The following is a 9,350-nucleotide window of genomic DNA, read 5'->3' as shown; positions in this document are numbered from 1 at the left end:
ATAGTAAATATAAAAAAATAAAGGTCGTATAACAAGGGTTTCACTTTGGATGAGAATAAAACTTACCAACATATTATCTCTGAATTGATGTGAGTCTGGCACAGGAATGTATATTTCAGTCCTTTGGACTGAATGAGTGAGATGTGAGGTGCCTTGTATCTCATCTAGAATGAAGTCTTTTGTGTCAGCAGAAGACCCCAACATGTCATCAGCTGCCTCATCCCCTTGGATACTCTGTGGAGAAAGTAACTGCGATAAACTCACCTCCTTCAATGTCAACAAATGAAACTTACTCCTAATATTGATGAAATAGGATTTTCAATCTTATACTCAAGCATTTGCATAAAATTGACATGTGTCTCTTATTCAATAAATCAAAAGCTAAATAGCTATTTATCCAAATTAGGCTAGAAGATACTTCGTATTCTCAGTTTACGTAGTGCCTGTATTACATCCTTGGGGCAACGGAAGCAGAAAAGAAATGTTTTCAACAATGGTGTCCTAAAATGTGATCCAATCATGTAGCATATGTTTTGGATTCATTTCTTTTATGATTAACCTCTTCTTTCTATGTGCTCAAAAATGGACTCTGGGATTAAAGAGGTATATCTCCTATGTTGGCCACTTTCTGGGGGGAAAAGTATGAAGTCATCAGTCTGATCCTGGATGGGAGAGTTATAGGAAAGTACTTAAGAGGAGAAGAAGATGTTCAAAGTCCCAAAACACCAAAGATGGGGCAGCAGTTAGAGATACTTGGGACCAATTTCAATGGGCAACAGAGCAATGCCTAAACAGCCAATCTACTGAATAGTGTACGGCACATCAAAGAACATAAAAAGGAATCTAAGAAATTCTGACACCTCCACACGAAAAGTCTGGTGGATGAAACCTTAAATAATTTAGGAGATTTTTAATTTTCAAAGCACATCACTTATAGAAGTATATACAGTTAACATGCTATTTGAGTTCTACATATAGGTGAAAAGTTCTTGGCCAAAGTAATTTGCATACATTTGAAAGTAAAACAGAAAAAAATCTAAAACATCAAATTCATTCCATTCTGTGCTCAAGAGTTCTGCTCTGACTATATAATCATAATTCATTAAACAAAATTTACTTACAAAGTGGATTAACAATCCATTCCCTGTTCAATGAAAAACTTATTAAAACATTTTCCTGGAAAGGTAAACATCTACAAAATAACCTATAGAAGACATATTTCGGTTAAACAAAACATACCTCAAAATTTATCAAAATTACCAAAATACCCAGGGCCAATTTTACACAAAAAAACTTTCCTGAACAACCCCTAAAAATGAAGGATATGACATGGCAAGCCACGATTGTGAAGACTGTTACATAGGCTAACCATATCAATTAATAAAATATGGTATTACACCAAATAAGCCATCTTTAAAATCAAGTAAACAGAGCACATCACATACAGTGCATATCTTAGTTGGTATTCATAGAAAAAGAACATTTGATAACACGAAAATTTGAAACAGAGAATGCAATTTTAACTAATAGATTATTCAAATAAACTTTATTTTTACTCATAAAGAAAATTAGTAGTAATAGCTGAAGTTACATACATTATTCTAGCTCAACATACTCATACTAATAAAATATTTATGCAAAAATAAAAATGTAAATACAATCTTATATCAAATAACTAACAAGCATACTAAACATATTGATACTTAAAAGATATGTCACATCTATCTTCTGATCGTTCTTTATTGTACGTCAATTGTTTACAACGTTTGTGATGACATTTTTGCAACAATCATCTCCAAAGCTCAAACGTAATTTTAAACACTTACGCATTCATTGTACCTCTCCTCTTTTCGCATTATAAGCCATGAAAATTGAGAAAAGTTTTTGAACCATCAGCAAGTATATATTGTTATAAAATAGAGAAAACATCAATAATTCACATTTTTTGTGTGTGCAGTTGAGCCTATGCTTGGGCACTAACTTACAGATGCATTTCAGTTCACCCTTACAATTAGCAGGAAATGGTAAGAGATCATTTGTTCGTTTTGGCATGCTTCGGTTACCCAAGTGAGTAAATATATTATAAGGTATTGTTTCATAGCATAGTGGGTTCATTGCCTTTTTGAGTTGGTGAACTTGAATGCCCCACTTTGTTAGCTATGATTGTTTTACAAACACATATTTGAATGACACAAAAAACCTTTTTGCGTATCACCACTAAAACATCAATTGCAAGGTAACAAGCACTTGGCACGGAGATTGAGAAACACATGCTGCGGGAAACTGGGCTAGCTTCACTATTCCGTCAACCATGTACGACTGCCTTTAAAGTTCTCCAATATTATCAATTAACAAAAATAATGCTCTATTTATTTTTAATCTCTAATCCAAGTACTTTTTAAAATGAAGTTGGATTTACCACTTTCAAGAAGTCATACAATATTCTATTTCTCAAGTCGTGGCATCAAGTGAATAATCAATTACAACTTTGAGTAAATCAAATCAAACAAGTGCTTTGACAAGTTGCATCCACAAATAATGATTCAACTGGATTTCTCACTGCTGTAGACAAAACCAAAAGACCCTCACTTGACATTTACCGAAACATACCATGCACCAGTCTTCAAAAGAGAATAAACGAAAGTACTCACCCTAAAGCAATTCACCCCAGAAAGTTTTCTCAGCTTTGCATCCGATTGTAAACAAGTCATTTTGAAAACACTGAATTCCGTGAGCTTTTTCAAACATAGTGGTTACAGGGTGGTGGGCAGGCCATCTCCCACAGCAACCTAAGATAGAAATCATCACGCTATACATTGGGGAAGTGCGAAATGATGCTCATAACACGGAATAATGAAAGCAATATCAAAAAGATGAATCAAAAAAATGTAGGCAACGTGCCACTTACTACCAAACCGAGTAAACCATTTAGGGCATCCTTCACAGTTATTCTGCGAGCTACGTTGGAAGTGAATATGTTGTAAAAATAATCATTATTCTTCATGCATAGTCTGCACAAGGTATCCTCAGAATTCCTTTCTGATGAAGTGCTGAAAATCCCGGCGGTACGATTCATGTTTCAACTTCAATCACTCATTCAATCTTTAAATATGTTAAATCGTCGATGAAATTATCAACACACAACAGAATGAGATCTTCAGATTCGTCACGGGAACTACGTGCAATTCGATGATATAACCTATATTATGAATGCTCACGGTTAAAGACAAGTTTAAATTTCAAAATTTAAATAATTCATAAGCACCTCAACGGAAAAATACACCACAGCAAAATGGATAAGACGGTTGACCTTGCAGTTCTCTGTAACAACGATTATATAAGATCATGCAAGCAAAGATTTGTTTGCTTTCCATAAGTTTTAGTTTATATTTTCGTCGCTAGAGGCACATATAAATAGCAGGCTTCTAATGAAGACGCGTTCCGAAATTCACCGGCAACAGCATGGAAAAAGGAGGAGACTTTTCATTTAAGACTATGCAAGCAATATTAATGCTTTCGGGACAAAGCAGTGTTGCACGGTGTTGATGGGACACATCAAACGACTATAAAATGGTAGAATGTTTAGAGGCAAATGGGTAAAGCAACCATGTAAGAAGTCTTCCATGAAGCAACATAAATACAAGTCTGCAAAGAGTAGATAACGTGAAAACTATCTATGTAAATGATAAATTATATTTCAATTGATATTTACTCAGAAAAATACGTTAATGACACAAAATTAACTTGGAAAGAAAGCCTTCGAAAACAACTTTTTCATTTGAATTATATAAGTGATGTTTTTGAGTGGAATATTTTGTAAAGAAGATAAGAAGATTAACACTTTAAGTACCCAGAATATAAAAATACAAACCATATTCAATTTATTGGCATACTCCGTCTCATACTTAATATTCACTTCTACCCGAACGCGCCTTGATTAGAGGCCTGCTATGTATATCTGTTTCTAGCGGTAGAAATGAAAACTAACACTCCGCGAAAGCAAACTAATCTTTATTGCATGCTCTAAAATTAACATTGATTATTAGCGTGAAGTAGAAGGTCAACCATAATATCAAATTTGCTGTGTATTTTTTCGTTGAGGTGATTTTGAGTTATTTAAATATTAAAATTTAAACTTTTCTTTCACCGTGAGCATTCTAAAAATATGTTGTATCATTGAAATCTATTTAGCTCCCGTGACGAATCTGGAGATCTCAGTCCGTTGTGTGTCAATGATTTCATCGACGATTAAACATATTTGCAGATTGAATGAGTGATTGAAGTTGAAACATGAATCGTACCGCCGGGATTTTCACCGCTTCATCAGAAAGGGATTCTGTGGGTACCTTATGCAGACTATGCATGAAGAATAATGATTATTTTTACAACATATTCACTTCCAACGTAGCTTGCAGAATGACTGTGAAGGATGCTATAAATGATTTACTCGGGTTAGAAGTAAGTGTTTCGATACCTACAACTTATTTATTTTTCTTTGTCATATTGCTTTAGTTATTCACTTTCAGTAGTTTCTGCTCTTCTTCAATGTATAGCGTGTTGATTGCTATCTTAGGTCGCTGTGAGAGATGGCCTGCCCACCAACCTGTGTCCACTATGCTTGAAAAAGCTCACGGAATTCAGTGTTTTCAAAATGACTTGTTTACAATCGGACGCAAAGCTGAGAAAACTTTCTGGGGTGAATTGCTTTAGGGTGAGTACTTTCGTTTATTCTCTTTTGAAGACTGGTGCATGGTATGTTTCGGTAAATGTCAAGTGAGAGACTTTGTTTTGTGTCGACAGCAGTGAGAAATCCAGTTGAATCATTAGTTGTGGATTAAACTTGTTATAGCAGTTTTTTTATTGGATTAACTCAAAATTGTGATTGATTATTCACTTGATGCCACAACTTAGGAAATAGAATGTTGTATGACGTCTTGCAGGTGGTAAATCCAACTTTTTTTTAAAAAGTGCTTGGATTAGAGATTAAAAATAAATAGAGAATTATTATTGTTAATTGATAATATTGGAGAACTTAAAAGGCCGTCGTACAAGGTTGACGGAGTAGTGAAACTACCACGTGTCCCTCAAGCTTTTTTTCTCAATCTCCATGCAAAGTGATTTTTACCCTGCAGTTGGTGTTTTTGGTGGTGATAAGTAAAGAAGTTTTGTTGTCTGATTCAGCTATGTGCTTGTAAAATAATTATGGCTAACAAAGTGGGGCAAATTAATTCCTCAACTCATAAAAGGCAATGCACCCACTGCGCAATGAAACAATCCCTTTTAAACATGTACTCACTTGGGTGACCGAAGCATGTTAAAACGAACGAAAAAATCTCCTACTGGTTCCTGCTAATCGTAATTGTGAACTTAAATTGAGCTGAAAGTTAGTGTCCAATTATAGGCTCAACTACACACACAAAATGTGAATTCTTGAGGCTTTCTTTATTTTTAATAAAACATGCCTGCTGACAGTTCAAAAACTTCTCTCAATTTTCACGGCTTATTATACGAAAAGATGAGAGGTGCAATGTATATAGAAGTGGCCCAGTATTTGAAATTAAGTTTCAGCTTTGAACTTGATATGTAGTTGCAAAAAATGTAATTACTAACGTTTTAAACTATATGCATAAAATTAAACAAAATGAGAAAATGAATGTGATGTATCTTTTAAGTATCAATTTGTTTACTGTGTTGGACAGTTACTTTGTTACAGGGTAATGTTTACATTTTTATTTTAGCAAAAATGTTTATTGATATGAGAACATTATATTTGCTAAAACATTCTATGACACTTCTGCTATTACAAATAATTTCGTTTTTGAGCAAAAAAAAACTTTCTTTGAATATTATATTTGTTAAAATTGCATTCTGCATTGAAATTTTGGTGTTTTAAAATCCCTAGGTTTTTTCTTTGAATACCAACCAAGATGATCACTGAATCTGATATTCTGCATTTTTTGGGGATGTTGAGGAAAAAATTTTTGTGTTAAATTTACACTTGGTATTTTGATAATTATGATAAATTTTGAGGTCTGTTTTTTTTTAACTTCAATATTTTTTCAGATAAGTACTTTTGTTAGAAATTTACCTTTTCAGAAAAGTTTTTTGTTAGTGATTCTCTGTACAGGGAATGGATTGGTTTTCCACTTTGTAAGTAAAATTTGTTTAATGAATTAGATGTTTTAGAATTTTTTTCTGATAAAATTTCAACTCTATACAGGTTTCTTTGGCAAAGAAATTTTTCACCTAAATGTAGAGTTGAAAAAGCATGTTAGCTGTATTTACTTTTTACCTTATTCAGTGATGAGATTTAAAAATATAAGAATCTCTTAAATTAGTAAGGTTTCGTCCACCAGATGATTGAAGTGGACTTATCAGAATTTCCTAGATTCTCATTTGTTTTCTTTGCTATGCTGTACACTATTCTGTGCATTGGCTGTTCAGGCATTGCTCTCTTGCCAGTTGAAATTGGTCCCATGTATCTCTAATTGCTTTCTCTTCTATAATGTTTTGAGTCCTAGAACAATTTTTTCTCCTGTTTACCGCTTTTCTTAAGTCTCCCATCCAATATCAGGCTGATGATTTCATACCCTTCTGCCTAAGATAGTGGCCAAAATATGATATATATCCCTTCTCTCCCAGAGTTGGTATTTGAGTACATAGAAACAGGAGTTCAATTCCAATAGAAATGAATCAAAAACATATTCCACATCAAAGATTCACATTTAAAGACACGTCTGTTGAAAATATTTGTGTATTTTCTATTTTCATGCCTCATGTACGTTGTACTACGCCCACTATGTGAACTGATTATACCAAGTATTCTCCTGCCTAATTTGGTTTCAGAAGCTTTTTATGTTTTGAGTTTTTGATTAAGAGAAACACGTCAAGCTTTACGCAAATGCTTGGATATCACATTGAAAATCCTATTTCATTAATATTAGGAGTATGCTTCAATTGTTGACTATGAATTAAGTGAATTTCATATCACTGTTACCCTATCCATAGAGTATCCAAGGAGGGGAGGCAGCTGATGAAGAGTTGGGGACTCCTGTTGACACAAAAGACTTCATTCAAGATGAGGTAGAAGGCACCTCACATCTCACTTACTCAGCCCAAAGGACTGAAATATACATTCCTGTGCTAGACTCCCAACAACTCGGATCTAATATGTTGGTAAGTTTTATTCTCATCCACAGTGAAACCTGAGTTTAATGACCCTAAGTTGTTGACATTTACTCGGTTGTTTTACATAAGTGGCCTTGTGCTGTGTAAATGAATGCCTTTCTACAGGAAGTCACCTTCGCTTGTGTGAATAGGGAGACCAGATGCCATGAGGTGAAAAATGCAGAGGATCCCTATCAAATAAGCAATAAGAGGAAAAGTAGGCCAATTGAAAAATAATGACAATTTTAAAGTTTGGAAGGGTGAAATGAATTTGCAGTATGATTTTATATATTTTTCTGTGTATCTATTTTTTTGAGTAATTTATGTATTTGTATAAGCTAGCTAGCAATTAACACATTCATTGCGGATGCGATTTTCAAGAAGGTCGTCAGAATCGGTCAAATAAATAAGAAAGACAAAGAGGGAGTTTTCCACAACGTACCTTCAGTTCAAACAAGGCTATTTACATAAGGCGTGTACGGTTCGAAAGAGGGTTCCCTGCTGGAGGTCATACGCACAGTCAAAAAACTTGGAATGGATATTAGTTACTTACGTAGGCAGAGAATGGCCTCCTGGCCTTACTGGCAGAGCACTTGTATTGACCAGCTCCATTTATTGACTTGGACGGGACTACGTCAATTGACATGTTCCACGCGGAATGTGTTAAAAATGAGATAAGGAGAAATTAGGCAACTTGAAAAATAACTGCAATTTCACAAATTAGAACTGTATAAATTAATTTACCCTATAATTTTGTAATATTTTGTGGAAAAATTTTTCTTAAGCTATATTTGTATTTTTTACAGCTTGCTAGCTATCATGCTGGAAGAATCTTGTAAGAGATCAATTTGTTGTTACTTTCAGGAAATATTATTAAAGAAGCTGAAACTTAAATTGGTTGGGAAATATATATGCTCCAATTGTTTGAAAACCAGAAAAATGTTCCAACTTCAACATTTTTTAAAGCAATAAAATACTTTTTACTGTTCAGGGTAATGAGTTTCATCAACATTCATGGTAGGTGTGACAAATTCAGCCTTAACTTTATGGAACCAGAATATTGGAAAAATCTCATTTTAAAGATATTCGACCATAATCATTAATATTCAGTGATAATTATTGCCTAAATTTGCAATCAAAACCATCTCTTTATATGTTAAGCTCCCCTCATTAATCCTACATTTTGACTTTGCTCTTGACCCATCTGAAAATAAATTCTTGCAGTGAACATAGCCACTGCGTGCTGCTCTGCAGCACTTCTGTCCAAATTATCTTGGAGTGAATGTGGCATTCAATGGATCGCACCAGCAATGAGCAAAGTTGAGTGGCAGTACACACCTATTCTTTTCATTACGATGCACAGTTTGTTTTGAAGGATGCAGTCACAAATGATACCTCTGTACTCAATGATTCAACTGTCATCAACTTAGGGAATATGTTGTTTTCCTGCTGAGTGGCATTGGGAATATTCAACCATGGAATGAATTTATATGATAGCACAACTTCACTGAACCATGCAAGAGTTCACTCACCAATTTATCAGCTGCCAATGGATCTGTTACATCTCTTGAAATTTCCAGGGGATTTGGAGTGTACATCACAGGATTATTCCCTTCACTGAGAGGGTCCTCGTTCTCCTTTTTCACGTGAAACTAGAACAGAATGCTAGGTGTTACTAAATAAAGGCAAAATAATAGTACTAAGACCCTCTTTAACACATTCAATGTAGGCCTCCAGGGAGAGGATAGAGATGGATGGGACGGGATATGAAAACAACCGTGTCCTTAGGGCAATGAGGGCCACTACTAGCAAAACCATAATTAGCTGTTTTTACAGGAATGAAATATTTTCCAATGAGGAAGAGAAAACCTAAAATTTTCTGTAGATAGTCAATAGGACAGCAAAAAAGAAAGGCCCCATTCCATCCTGTAAAACCTTGATTTATGTTATCATTATGGTGGCATTATAAAGGGTTTTCAACATGTGTGCAGCATGGCAATAAGTGAATAAGATCGATTCATTCTAATTATTTGCTAAGGACAGGAAACCATGAATTATCTGTGCACATTTTTGAAGCTGCTGATGGATGGAATTTCAAACAATCTACCAAGAAACTATCATCTACACTGATAGTAAATGAAAAATTTACACACATGTACTCATATGTTATTTTTTTCATTTAT

At 34.3% G+C, this 9,350-nt stretch overlaps 1 long non-coding RNA gene across 1 annotated transcript; it reads right to left on the bottom strand.

Annotated features, from left to right (window-relative positions):
- Positions 1-99: 99 nt before the first annotated feature.
- Positions 100-3,322, bottom strand: LOC124172322. Its single transcript, XR_006868125.1, has 4 exons — positions 3,266-3,322; positions 2,909-3,175; positions 2,652-2,789; positions 100-234 (listed from the first exon to the last, which is right to left on the bottom strand). It is a non-coding gene; the product is annotated as an uncharacterized LOC124172322 (long non-coding RNA).
- Positions 3,323-9,350: the final 6,028 nt, after the last annotated feature.

This window comes from Ischnura elegans (assembly GCF_921293095.1).
Source record: "Ischnura elegans chromosome 13 unlocalized genomic scaffold, ioIscEleg1.1 SUPER_13_unloc_1, whole genome shotgun sequence".
Lineage (NCBI taxonomy): Eukaryota > Metazoa > Arthropoda > Insecta > Odonata > Coenagrionidae > Ischnura > Ischnura elegans.
This window is presented reverse-complemented; position numbering and strand designations above follow the sequence as displayed.